Consider the following 13,876-nt stretch of genomic DNA (forward strand, 5'->3'; position numbering starts at 1 on the left):
TATTTTCCACTTTTGTTGTGACGTGGCGTTAGTAATGAGCTCAAAATTATCCAAAAAATAAAAGAGAGAGAAGATGAGAGGTCTAGGGTTTCTATGTGCGAGGCACCGCTAGTGTCCTCACGCTGTTCTGTTGTGGGTGTCCTTTAGGGTTTTCATATGGGTAAGAGATAATTGCCTTAGAGGTAAGAAGATCTCTGTTGATTACGTACTAGGTGAATGCTTGGTTACCCTAATTAGGATTCCGATAATTAAGAATAGGTTAATCATGAGTTTGAGCAGGTTGGGGTGGAGTGCAAACTGGTTTCTAGATAAATGGGTGGTGAGTCTCGAGGAGTCGATTGAACTGCTGTATCCTCATTTCCTAGGTGTTGTAGCTCTTTGGTGGTGTCTAGCAAATCGGTGTGAGAAATTAGGTTTCTTTACTCTGTTTAATCCTTTATGTATTGTTTTCTGGTTGGTAATTGGTCTCTTTGCCTTATTATTATTATGTTTTTTTTTTGGCTTGTTGGTTTGTGCTTTTTGGTGTCGTTCTACATTCTGTGTTTGTGTAAACTTGGTTTTTCGAACTTGGGGTTTTTATTTGCTGCTCTAATTATGACTGGTATTACTTAGGGTGTTGGGCTTGGTTAACTTCCTTTCAAGGTTGTTGTACCTAGAGATGTTTGATCTTCCCAAGTTCCTTTTTGCTTATTCTTTTTGGCTTTAGGCTAACATTTTGGAGTTTTTTAGGCCTCTTGCTAGTGTTTGTCGCTTCTACTCTCAGTAATTGGCTGAGTTTTGGTTTTATGACCTGTGATGTAGGTTATTTGTGTTTCACTTTCTTGTTTTTCTTTATTGTGTTAGTGTGCTTTGATGGCTGGTTCCCCCCCTAAGCTTCTCTATATGTTCTAGTTTTGGTGGTGCCTCATCTTCCCATCGAAGTTCTTGTTTTCTTCTCCTTTGTTTCCCAGAGATCTTAAAATGACAAACCATGTGCTTGCTGCTTCCTCCTCTAGCAATGTTTGTAGGCCTATAATTTGTTCTGAAGGTTATATCCCGAGCTGGGAGAATCATTTCCCTGTTCCTTAGCCCGGTCAAGACCCGGTTATTATTGAAAAGGCTATGAGCACGTTCATTATGGAACGTGAAGTGACTAGGGTGAATACCCATTTATACTTTTTTATTAATGTTGAGTACATGCTTTCTAGGGTTCTTATAGGGAATATGTTTGATCAACCTCTTGATGCTCGTTTGATTAATTGGAAATTGGGGCTTTTGTAGAAGAATGAGATGAAGAACACCTTTTATTTGGATCACTTTAGAAGGAAATGGTTTGCACTTGAATTCACTAATGAGGATGATTTGAAATTCGTCCTAAGAATGGACCGTGGTATGTGCGAGGTCAAAATTTTCATCTTGAAAAGTGGACAACAAATTTTAAGAACACAGATGTTATCACCAAGCTGGTTGTCTGGGCCCGCCTGCCTTGTGTCCCTGTGCAATACAAATAAGAGAAGATTATCAAGGATATTACCTAGCCTATTGGTCAAGTGATCAAAGTAGATGAGGTGACATTTGGCTTCAACGACATTTTCATCAAAGTTTTTCTAAAAGTTGACTGACGTTTTCCTCTTAAACGTGTGCTCATTGTTAACCATGAAGATGACTACCCAATCCTTATCAGCTACGAAAAAAAATTTGAAGTGTGTTTTTATTACAGAAGAATGTGGCTTAAGGGGCATGTGTGCACTGAAATTGAGGCTGATGACAGGTGCTTTATGGTTGACAAGGTTTTTAAGGACGAACCGTCTGTTTACTTGGAGGATGTGGTAGTGGATGAAGATATAAAGGCTAGTTTACAGAAGGATGTGATGCTCTACTTTCCAAATGCTACAAATGTGGAAGAAGACTACACGGAGATGGAGGAGTCTGGACAATGCATGGAGGACGTGGGCCCTTATGAAGAAGGCTGGACAATGGTTGTTCCAAGATAGAGGAAAAAAATGGATAAGAGGAAAACTGGTTATAGTTCTAGGGATGATAGGTCATATAGAGATGTGGTCTCTGGTCCTAAACCAAAGTAGGTGGCAAAGGTTGACATTATGCAGGATTTGAGAAGGGTTGGGAAATCTAAGGAGCGTGATCAGCAGGTAAGTGAGGGCACAATGGGAGATCAGAGCAATGTTAGACCTAATCATAGAAATGATAATAATTTGTTAATTGATTGGGATATGTCTGTTTCATCTATCTTTAAAGATTTGAATGCGTTATTAGTTCCTTTTGAGTCTTACTACACTAGTGATTTTCGACTATAAAAGGTGAATTTTTTTATGCTATGTTTACTTTGATAAAAAATCAGGACGTCATGATATCAAATGTGGGGAGTGGTGAGATTGAAGCTAGGGAGAATTCATGAAGTTTTGTTGCTGCCGTGCTTGCGGCTGAGGCGACATCTATGAGTGCTAAGCCAACGATTGGAATGCTGAGTCCAAGGAAACGTATTCGAGAGGAGGATGCTGCTGAGGCTGGACCGTCTACTTATCTCGATGAGCTAGACTAATGAAAGGAATTATATGGAAATGTAGGGGCATTGGAAAACCAAATTTCACTAGTAATTTCAATTATCTTAGTAGCTTGGCTAAGCTAGATTTCTTTTGTTTTGTTGAAACTAAGACTGTTGTGGACAAGGCTCATGTTGGTCGCTTTAGGAGGTTTTTTTATTAGTTTTTTGGTTTTAACCCCGAGGGGAGGTTTGTGGGTATTTATGTTTGTTGGAACTCTAGTCTTATCAATTTAAATGTGATTGCTACTTCTTATAGATATATTCATGCCTTAGTTAAGGATGTGCACTCAAATATTAAGTACTTTGCTACTTTTGTTTCTGTATATCCTCAGAAATCTCTTCAAGAAAATATGTAGGAGGAGTTATTAGCCCTAAATCTTGTTGATAAACCTTGGATGTTACTTGGTGATTTTAATAACATTACTTGCCTACAGGAAAAATGGGGTGGGAATCAAAGTGTTAGCACCTATATGACTAATTTTGTGAACTTCTTGAACAATGCTAGTCTTATTTCTTTACAAGCCTCTGGTGTTCCTTTTACTTAGGCAAACAAACATAAGGATGACACTCTTATCTTTGAGAGATTAGACAGGATCGTTGCTAATTCCTTTTAGCTTGAACTGCACCCATACTACTCTCTCCACAATTATCCTATTCTAGGTTCATACCATTGTCTTTTATTCTTAGATACTGTAGGCCTTCAAGTTAGTCAACGGAGGAAAGCTTTTAAGTTTGAAGCCATGTGGAACCTTCATCCTGACTTTAAACATTTTGTTAAAGGTGCGTGGACTTGCAATGAGGGACTATTTCCTCTTGATCATTTTAGGGGCTGTTTAGGTACTTTCTCTTGTTAAAAATTGGGATCGTACGGTATTTGGGTTTGTCAAGGAAAAGAAAGGTAAAATACTAAGTGACCTGGACCGAGTTCAAAATGAAATTATGTCTCTCAATTACAATTCCAACACTACAAATAATTTCCTTGATAAAGTTCAATTAGAGGCTCAAAATAATGAGAGACTCACTCAAGTGCTTAAGGAGGAGGAAGTGATGTGGGCTAAAAAAGTCAAAGTGAATTGGTTAAAACATGGAGATAGAAATACGAGATTCTTCCAATTGAATGCCATGATAAGAAGAAAGCACAATGAAATCAACAAGATCAGAGATGTCAATGGTTTCTGGTGGTTTAGAGGTGATGGTTTGGAGCAAGTCTTTGTGCAAGAATTTAAATTGTGATTCACCAATTGCTCTAATCCTACTGTTGATCGCATCAACTTGATCACTCAGGTAATAAACCCTTGTATTTCAAATGAGCATAATAACATGTTAACTGATACTCCTTTAAATGCTGATATTTGGGATGTTGTTAAAAGCGTTAGTGCTCTTAAAGCCCCAGGGCTTGATGGAATCCATGCAAGTTTCTACCAAGAATTTTGGGAGTTGGTAGGACCTGCAGTGTGCAACATGGTGAAAGACTTTTTTTTTCAATATTACCGATCTCAAATTAATTAATTATACAAATATTGCCCTAATTCTGAAAAGTGGAGAATCTGAAGATTGTCAATAATTATAGTCAAATTCGTCTTTGTAATGTTAGTTACAAAATTATCACCAAAGTCATGATTACCAGATCGAAATCCCTCCTTCATTTGTGTATCTCGCCCAACCAGGGAGTTTTTGCTCTGGGTAGATCTATATAGGATAAACATTCTTATTGCTCATGAATTGTTCTCTAGTTTTAACAAGAAGAAAGGCAGGAAAGGGGATCTAGCTATGAAGCTAGACTTGGAAAAAGCGTATGATCTTCTAAATTGGAATTATATCAAGTGTGTTTTGGCGAGGTTTGGTTTCTGTCATAAGTGGATCAATTTAATTATGGAATGTATCTTTTCTACATCCTTCTCAATCAATATTAATGGAGAATCTCATGGCTACTTGTGCTCAAGTAGAGGTATTAGGCAAGGTGACCCCTTATCCCCATACCTTTTCATTCTTTGCATGGAACCCCTAATTAGAAGTTTGAATGAGTTAACTTATACTGCAAAAACCCATATTGGTCTGCTCACTTCCCCTTTTGGCTACAAAGTCCCAAATTTAGTTTTTGCGAATGACTGCCTTATCTTTGCCAACTACAAAGGATGCCAAGAATGTACTAGAGGTTTTAAATAAGTTTGCAAATGCTTCGGGTCAACAAATCAATTTCAACAAATCTTCTCTGTATTTATCTTCTAATACAAATAACCAGGCAAAGAATGAAATTGTTAATATATTCCAAATTCAACATAAAACTGCCATTGGCAAATATCTAGGTATACATAATATTGTGTTTTGGAAGGACCCAATGCCTAATCAGATAATGTCTTGCTTCAAATGTCCTCATAAACTAACCAGTCAATTAAATAGAGAATGCATACAATTTTTTTGGGGTAATAATCATAAGTGTAACCCAGTGAGTTGGAAAAAAAAAATATGTAGACCAAAGAATACGGGTGGTTTAGGTATCAGGAACCTAGACCATTTCAATAAGGCGTGTCTTACTAAGCTGTGATGGAAGGTGTTATTCGATAATGATAACTGGTGGGCTAATATAGTCAAAAGGAAATACCTTAGACATGATACTTTTTTGGAGACTAAAACTAAACAAAACCACTTGCTCGCCTGGAAAGGTATTCTAGGGTCCAGAGACATTATTAGTAAGGGTATGAGGTGGGTGGTGGGTGGTCGATGATGGCAAGGACATCCTATTCTGGACATTTAACTGGGTTTTTCCTCACCCTCTTTTCCATCTCATTCCAGAGAATCAAAGACATCGAATCCAATTGGGCACTAAGGTTGCAGAGTTTATTGTTGATGGTCATGGGGATAAAAACAATTTAAGTCAAGTGATAGACAATTATATTGTTAACAAAATATGTGACATTCTTATCCCTCTATATTCTTCTAAGGACGCTGTTGTTTGGGGTCCAAGTTGGAAATTTTGAGTAGAAATTTCTTTGTCCTACATTGGTCACTACAAAAAGGTTCCCTCACTTTATAAGGTTTTGTCCCTTATAGAAAGTGATTGGAGTGATGGACCATGGAGAATAAAATTGGGCTCAACCTTGGGGTTGGGCTTTGAGGTGTAGTAATAAATTGATAATTAATATATAATTAATTATCAAAAGATGGGCCTTGGGCCTTAAGGCTCTTAGGCTCGGGCTCTAATAATTAAATTCTTGAATTAATTATTTTTAATTATTTTTAGTTAATTTCATAATTAATTATTTTTTATATCAACAGACTCATCTTTTCAGATGAAATCTGAAGTGATAAAAGAACGTCAAAGAGCAAAGCACCCATCTGAGAAGATGTCTCCCAACAGATGCATCTCATTCTCATACATGTTGCGAACAGGTATAAACCTATTATATGTACATCCATCTGCATGACATTTAGAACACAAAGAAATAAAATTCTTCTTCTACAATCCCAAACATTCTTACTAAGAGAACCACAAAGAAATTCGCTAGAAGTCAAGTTTTCCGGTGGTAGAATTCTAACTTAGATCATTGAATCCTGGTGAAGCAAATGTCCGTAGAACTACAAGCACTGAGTAGGGACAAAATTTCTGTTTCAAGGACATTACGGTAAGCAAGCCTCAATCTTCAATTTGTTTGTTTAATATTATTTCGTTTTGTTCATACTCTATTAAATTATTTATTCGCATTTATTATTTATTAGCATATATAAATTTATCATTGATTGTTGATATTTATCCAACACAAGTAATAATGGTAGCTTCTTAGTTAAATCTGCAACTTGGCTCTAAGTGGAGGATCTTGGCCCTTCACCGGTTCAAGATCTTATCAATAGAGTTTGGAAACAAATCTTGCCTCCCAAATTAAAGTTGTTTGCCTGGAGCCTTATCAAGGGTAAGTACAAACTAGGAAGAAACTAAGCAAGTTCATAACAAATATAAATACTCAATGTCCTTTGTGCAACAACAACGAGGAAGATCAAGATCATATGTTTCTCCATTGTCAGTATGCTAAGCAAGTTTGGAGTTGCTCCAATGATACGTTATTATCAAATATTGATACTAACCTCAAGATAAGTGACTGGCTTAGAGACCTCTCTCATTGGAATAAGGATGTTGTAAGTAACTTAAGTAAAGCTCTGGCTATTTGCTGGCAGATATGGAATGGTAGACATGGCAGTATTTTCAGGAATGAAAAGCCTTTGCATAGTAGATCTTTTCTTCGAGTTATGGCTACGGTTAATGATTACTTCAAGGATAATGTTGCTAATCTAGAGAGTGCAAAAGTGCCTATTGAAAATAACTTAATCAAGTGGAAATGTTTGATGTCTCCTTACGTCAAATTAAATTTCGACGGTTCGATGTCAAACTATTTGGCTGCCGGAGGCTTCGTTATTAGGAACTAGAACAGCAAACCTATCATAGCTCATGCTATAAACTTGGGGTCTACCACCATTAACATTGTTAAGGCTCTAGCATTATGTAAGGCTTTGATCTGGGCTAGGAGGAGGAGCCTGACGCACGTGATAGTGGAGGGTGATACTAAGCTTATCATTGATAATGTCCGTGGTGCCTGTGAAGTGCTGTGAAATTTGAGATCTATTATCAGAGACATCAGGTGGTATGTCTCGTCTTTCCAAGATATCAAGTAGGGTCATGTTCAGGGAAGCAAATTTTGTTGCAGATACTGTGGCGTCTATTGGGCTTAAGATAGATAACCTTTGTATTTGGGATGCTTGTCTTCTTATGAAAGCAAACTTGGCCTTCCATTTTGATTGTATCGGCTCCGCCTATGTGAAGGGTTTTCTCTTTAATGAATTTTCTTTCCTATAAAAAAAATGAGCTTAATTTAGCTAATATGTTGTTAGCCGTCTAGATCATATTTAAAATGTTTACATTGATCCAGATTGGTGGTCTGAGTATGTCCGTCACCGGATTACATTAAGCAATTCGCCAAATTATACATACTAAAACCTAGTTTTGGGGTTGGCATTGTTGATCTATAATGTTCGGACGGATTTGCCCTCACGATTCTCATTTGTTTCCATCTGTCTTGCTTAGTTGGCACAATGAAGAGACGTTTTTGCCTCTATTCTCCACGTGTCCCCCATCCTTATTCCCCTTGACTTCCAGTATTGTTAGCTGGTTATAGTTCTCTTTATTCATTTGGGTTTTGCCGTTTTCGTTTCGCTCCTTCTTGCTTCCAGTTTTGTGTTTCCCTTTGCTGATCGTTGTTTCTTTAGAGCAAAGGCTGGGTGGATTTTGGAACAACAATCTGTTGTGTTCGTCTTTTTTTTGTCCGTCTGGGATTTTCAATTTCTATCTAGATTTTTGGTTGATTTCCAGCCCAGTTTGGGGGTGTCGTGTTTCCAAACGGCTTGGAGATGACTTTTACTCATGCTTATAATGATTGTTTTTGGGTTTTTGTTTTGCGTTGTTAATTTTGGATTTTTTGTTGATTTTGAGGAAACCCTAACAATTTGGATTTGTGATCAGTTGTAGTGTTGTTGAGACCTTAAGGGCTAAAAGCAGATTCTTACTTTGCTGTCCTCCGTTAATAAATCTGAAATTTCCCATGAACTGCAATTGTTGTTTTGGGTATGGTTTCCTGCCTCTGCTGCTTCCTAATTCTGTCTTTGTTTGTTATTTGGTTTGCTAGAATTTGTGGTTTTGTCCGTTAATCTTGGAAAAATTTGTGGTTTTAACATCTCCAACACAATCATAATATAAGCAATCCAACTAGAATCAAAGGCAATGAAAATAAACATTTAAAGTTCAAGTAGAATCATCAATCAAGTCTTCCAAAGTCCAAGCTTAAAATAAACATCAAAGTTTAAATAACTAACAACCCCACAACACAAAAATCGAACAAAATCTGCAAATTGGCTTACTCTTTTTCTTTGGGGTTTCACTCGGCAAGTGTGGGCAAAGTTTAGGGTTTGCAGAATTTGTGGGCTATTATTGATGCAGCAAAATACAAAGAGGGAGAAAAAAAAAAAAAAAAAAAAGGATGATTAGAGAGCAAAACAGAATGAAGGTGCGGCTAGACTCTAGGATAAAGAAATGAAAGAGAAAGACAGAAAAGAAAAAGAAAGAAAGAAGATGGAGAGATGGTAAGGTGTGGCTAGGGTGAAGGAAAAGAAGGGGGTGAAATAATAGGTTAGGGTTTAGAGTTTCTAAAGGCTTTTTTTTATTTTTTTTTATATAAATATTTTGGGTTCAAAGTTTGGCAACACATTGGGCTTAGCACATTTAGGCTTACAAATTGGGTTTAGAAAATAATACCCAAAACATATTAATTTAATTAATTCGGTGGGGTTCAGTTCGATTCAGTTTTGAGACCACTAAAACTAAAACCGAACCAAAAGAATTCGGTTCGGTTTGGTTTTTTCAATTCGGTTCTGTTTTTTCTTTCGGTTCTATTTTTTCGATCTTGGTTCGATTTTTTTCGGTTTTCGGTTTTTTGAACCCACCCCTAGTGTGTGTCTATATATATATATGTGTGTGTGTGTGTGTGTGTGTGTGTGTGTGTGTGTGCAATTTTATATGAAAAGCTTTGTGTATAATTTGTATAGAGGTTGTATACATGTGTGTGTATGTGTGTGCAATTTTATATGAAAAGCTTTATGTATAATTTGTGATAAGGGAGGTTGTGGTCTAGTAACATGGCTTTTTTAAATAAAAGCAGAAACCATGATGTCCATTAACTGGACAAAGTTTTGTCCAACTCTTTGCTCTTTGTTCCAGTTCTTCTACAAAGGGTGTGTCTGTAAAGTTTCTGATTTCAATAATTAATCATCCCCACAGCAGGCCTTATGGGAAGGCTTTTTATATACACTACAACATACAAACTTTACAATTTAAAACTACAAGTAATTGCACGCTACACATGCAGCAGCACAACAACAACACTCGGATGCAATACCAAGCAATAATAAAATGTCCTCCTGCTGTCCTTCCTTTATGACAATGATGACTCTAGTTTTATATACACCCATGCTTGCGGACTAGGAATCTGCACTGCATGTGCATACTGATCTCAACCCATGCTTGTCGACAAGGAATCTGCACTACATGTCATCCCATGCTTGCCGACAAGGAATCTGCACTGCATGTGCATACTGATGCACTGATCTCATTTAACAGCCCCCCGCAAGCTGACAGGTTGTGCGAGATAGCAAGTCCAATGCATATTTAGATTGACAGAGATGCATAGCAGTCCCATAATAGTTGACTTCAACCCCTAAAAAATAATGAAGGGTTCCTAAGTCTTTCATGGAGAACAACGTACCCAAGCGCTGAATCAATCGGGATATTTGGTGAGAACTATTGCCTGTGATGAGTATGTCATCCACATAGATTAGGAGAAGTAAATACACACCGTTGTGTCTGAACACAAATAAACTGTAGTCGCATGTGGATTCCTGGAACCCTAGTTCGAGCAAAAAATCGGAGAACCTCTGAAACCAAGCCCTGGGCGCTTGCTTCAAACCATAAAGACTACGTTGAAGTTTACACACATGATTTGGGAATTGCTGATCAACAAACCCCCGCGGCTGGCGCATGTAAACTTCTTCCTTCAGAAACCCATGCAGAAACGCATTTTGCACGTCAAGCTGCCTGACATGCCATTTGTTAGACACAGCAAGACTTAAAACAAGCCTGATCGTACTGTGCTTGACAACAGGACTAAAGGTCTCACTGTAATCCACTCCAGCCTGTTGATGAAAACCATTGGCGACAAGCCTTGCTTTATGTCGTTCAATCGTACCATCTGCACGTCTCTTCAACTTAAACACCCACTTGTTAGGAAGCAAATTCATGTTGGAATGATGGGGAACCAAACTCCAAGTTCCACATCGCTGCAATGCATTAAATTCTTGACTCATCGCATTTCTCCACTCCGGATACTTAACAGCTTGACTGAAACACGTTGGTTCAACAGGTAACGTGTCAACAGTTAAATGCATGGCATATTTGGGATTGGGTTTATGAATCCCTGACTTGGAACGAGTAGTAACTTGATAGTGTGGAACATCAGGAGTAGCAGGGAGCACAGGTTCAAAATGTTCACCGACTTGCTCATTTGATGGTGCAACAGACTGGATAGTAGGGGATGGCACAGGTATTGTAGGGCAAGGTTGAGATGAAATAGGGTTAGGATGGGTGTCAGTTGGAGAGAGTCCTGTGGCAAGAGTGGTTGGATTAGGGTTAACGTCTTGGGAAAGAGATGAGACAACAGGATTAGGGTTAAGTGGTTGATGCAAACTAGATCTGCTAGGGGTGTCAAATGTTAATAAGAGATCTGGGGTCAGAAGGGTACCTAAAGATGGGACGCTTTCTGAAGAAGATGTGAGTCCCTGAAAAGGGAAGCAGTCCTCATCGAATAGGACATGGCGAGACACATAAATGCGTCTTGTAGACAGATCCAAGCACTTGTAGCCCTGATGATTCAGTGAATAACCCAAGAAAACACAAGCTTTGGATTTTTGTTGAAGTTTATTTTGTGTATAAGGCACTAACCAAGGAAAGCATCGACAACCAAACACCTTTAAAACATCATACTTTGGTTTTTTTTGAAAAAGTTTCTCATAAGGGGATGCGTAAGACAAAAGTTTAGTTGGCAAACGATTTATCAAGTAAACTGCCGTGGAAGAGGCATCAAACCAAAAATTTTTGGGCATATGAGATTGTGAAAGCATGACTATACTTGTTTCAATAATGTGTCGATGTTTTCTCTCGGCAATTCCATTCTGTTCAGGGTGTTTAGGACAAGAAAATCGTTGTGAAATGCCATTATCATTGAGAAATTTTTGAAAGGCATGGCTTTTATACTCGCCACCTTCATCACATTGAAGGGTTTTAATGGACAAATCAAACATTTTTTCAACTTTGGCCTTAAATGTAACAAAGATTTCAAACACTTCACTCTTGTTTTTCATAGGAAAGATCCAAGAATAACGAGAGTAGTCATCCACAAACAAAACGTAATAACGAAAACCTTCATTAGAATTAATGGGAGAACACCACACATCAGAGTGTAGAAGTTGCAAAGGAAATTGAGACATTGACTCAGACAATTTGAAAGGTAACTTTGTACTCTTGCCTAAGGGACACGACTGACAAAAACTTACATTTGAAGTTCCGTGAATTGGTACCAATTTATTGGAAATTAAAAACTTAATTATAGAAGTGGCAGGGTGACCAAGTCTTGCATGCCATGTATTCACCGAACACCGAAGGCCTACAAATGCTGAAATTGGATGTTTGAGTTGTCCAGTGCCACATGGAAATGGATATAATCCATTCTCACATCTCCCTCGGAAAAGCGTCTTCCGAGTCTTGAGGTCCTTAACAAGGAAATAATAGGGAAAGATTAGAAGATAGCAATTGTTATCCAAAATGAACTTATGCGCAGAAAGTATATTTTGGGAGGCAGAGGGACAATGAAGGATATTATGCATGTCAAACGAGCAAGTTGGAGTATGTAATTTATTTGAACCAGAATGAGAGATAGAAATGCCAGAGCCAGTACCTACACCCCCAATAGCTTCATTACCATTATACTCTTTAGGGTTAACAAGGTTCTGAATCTCAGGAGTTATATGAGCATTTGCGCCAGTGTCCAACAGCCAGGTACCATTCTGTTGTTTGTTGAGAGTGACAGGAGCAGACGTCATGGCTGCAAGGCGTTGAGTGGGAATTCTTCCTTCAAACGCAGCATTCATCCTATTGTAACAATCAAGGGCCGGATGACCTGGTTTGCCACAGATTTGACAAACAATTCTCTCACCATTAGAGACAACCCGCTCTCCGCTGCATGGCATGGTGCGAGAGTTGTTGTTGGTTCGAGGGCCATTGCCTCGTTGGTTGAACACATTACCTCGATAGGATGAAGAAGCACCTCTCCCAGTCCCTCGAGTGCGGCCACCACCTCGACCACGAGAAGCAACAAAAGCATTGACCTGCGCAGATTCTACCAATGGAGCAGTGTACGCAGCCATTCTACGCTCAGTAGTTAACAACAGTGCCTCAAGAGTAGGGTAAGTGATTGGAGAATCACGAGCTTGAGCAGCACTGACAGTCATCTCGAAGGCAGGTCCTAGGTTGTTTAACACAATCTGGACCAGTTCATCATCACACACTGGTTGCCCTGCTAGGGCAAGGTTGTCAGCAATCGCATTCATGCGATCAAGGTAATCGGCCACAGTAAGATCACCTTTCTTCGTCTGCAATAATTCATTTCGCAGAAACAAAATCCTGTTTTGTGAAGTAGAGGCATATCGTTGCTCGAGTGCTTCCCAGGTGGCTCGAGAAGTCCTCTTGCTTGCCACGATAGACAGGACAGAAGCCGTCAACGAGCCATTGATCCAACTAAGGATCATTTGATCCTGTTGGACCCATGCAGTGTACGCAGGGTTCACAGTTGTTACACCCGGCAGATGCTTGGGAGGAGACTCCATCGTTCCATCAACATATCCCATCAGATCTCTGCTCTTGAGTATTGGGAGAATTTGGGCCAACCACAGTGGGTAGTTGGTCCTGTCAAGTTTGATGTTAACGACAGTGGTGAAGGGGTGGAACGGATGAGGGGAAGTCTGGTTGAAAGCAGAGGAGGAGGGGACAACATTGTTCTCAGCCATTGAAGCGTGGGAAGAAAAGGAGAATCGATGTCGTTAGACAAAAAAAAGGCTCAATACCATGTAAAGTTTCTGATTTCAATAATTAATCATCCCCACAGCAGGCCTTATGGGAAGGCTTTTTATATACACTACAACATACAAACTTTACAATTTAAAACTACAAGTAATTGCACGCTACACATGCAGCAGCACAACAACAACACTCGGATGCAATACCAAGCAATAATAAAATGTCCTCCTGCTGTCCTTCCTTTATGACAATGATGACTCTAGTTTTATATACACCCATGCTTGCGGACTAGGAATCTGCACTGCATGTGCATACTGATCTCAACCCATGCTTGTCGACAAGGAATCTGCACTACATGTCATCCCATGCTTGCCGACAAGGAATCTGCACTGCATGTGCATACTGATGCACTGATCTCATTTAACAGTGTCGAGCTTTTATACATAGAGTGGCAAATGCTTTCTCTTTGTTATCTGTTTTAAAGTACAAAGACTAACAACTATTTTTTCTTTTGTCTAAAATAAAGGACCAAAATCATAGTGTTGCTCTTTTTTCTGTATTTTTTACAAGCAATAAGGATCTTGGCATTTCAATTTTTTTCTTAGTTTTTACTATTACTTGAAAGTAACATTAAAAGCATGTAATAATTTGGTTACAGAGTGTGAGAT

This window comes from Pyrus communis, chromosome 10, assembly GCF_041283825.1.
Source record: "Pyrus communis isolate YQ-2024b chromosome 10, ASM4128382v1, whole genome shotgun sequence".
Lineage (NCBI taxonomy): Eukaryota > Viridiplantae > Streptophyta > Magnoliopsida > Rosales > Rosaceae > Pyrus > Pyrus communis.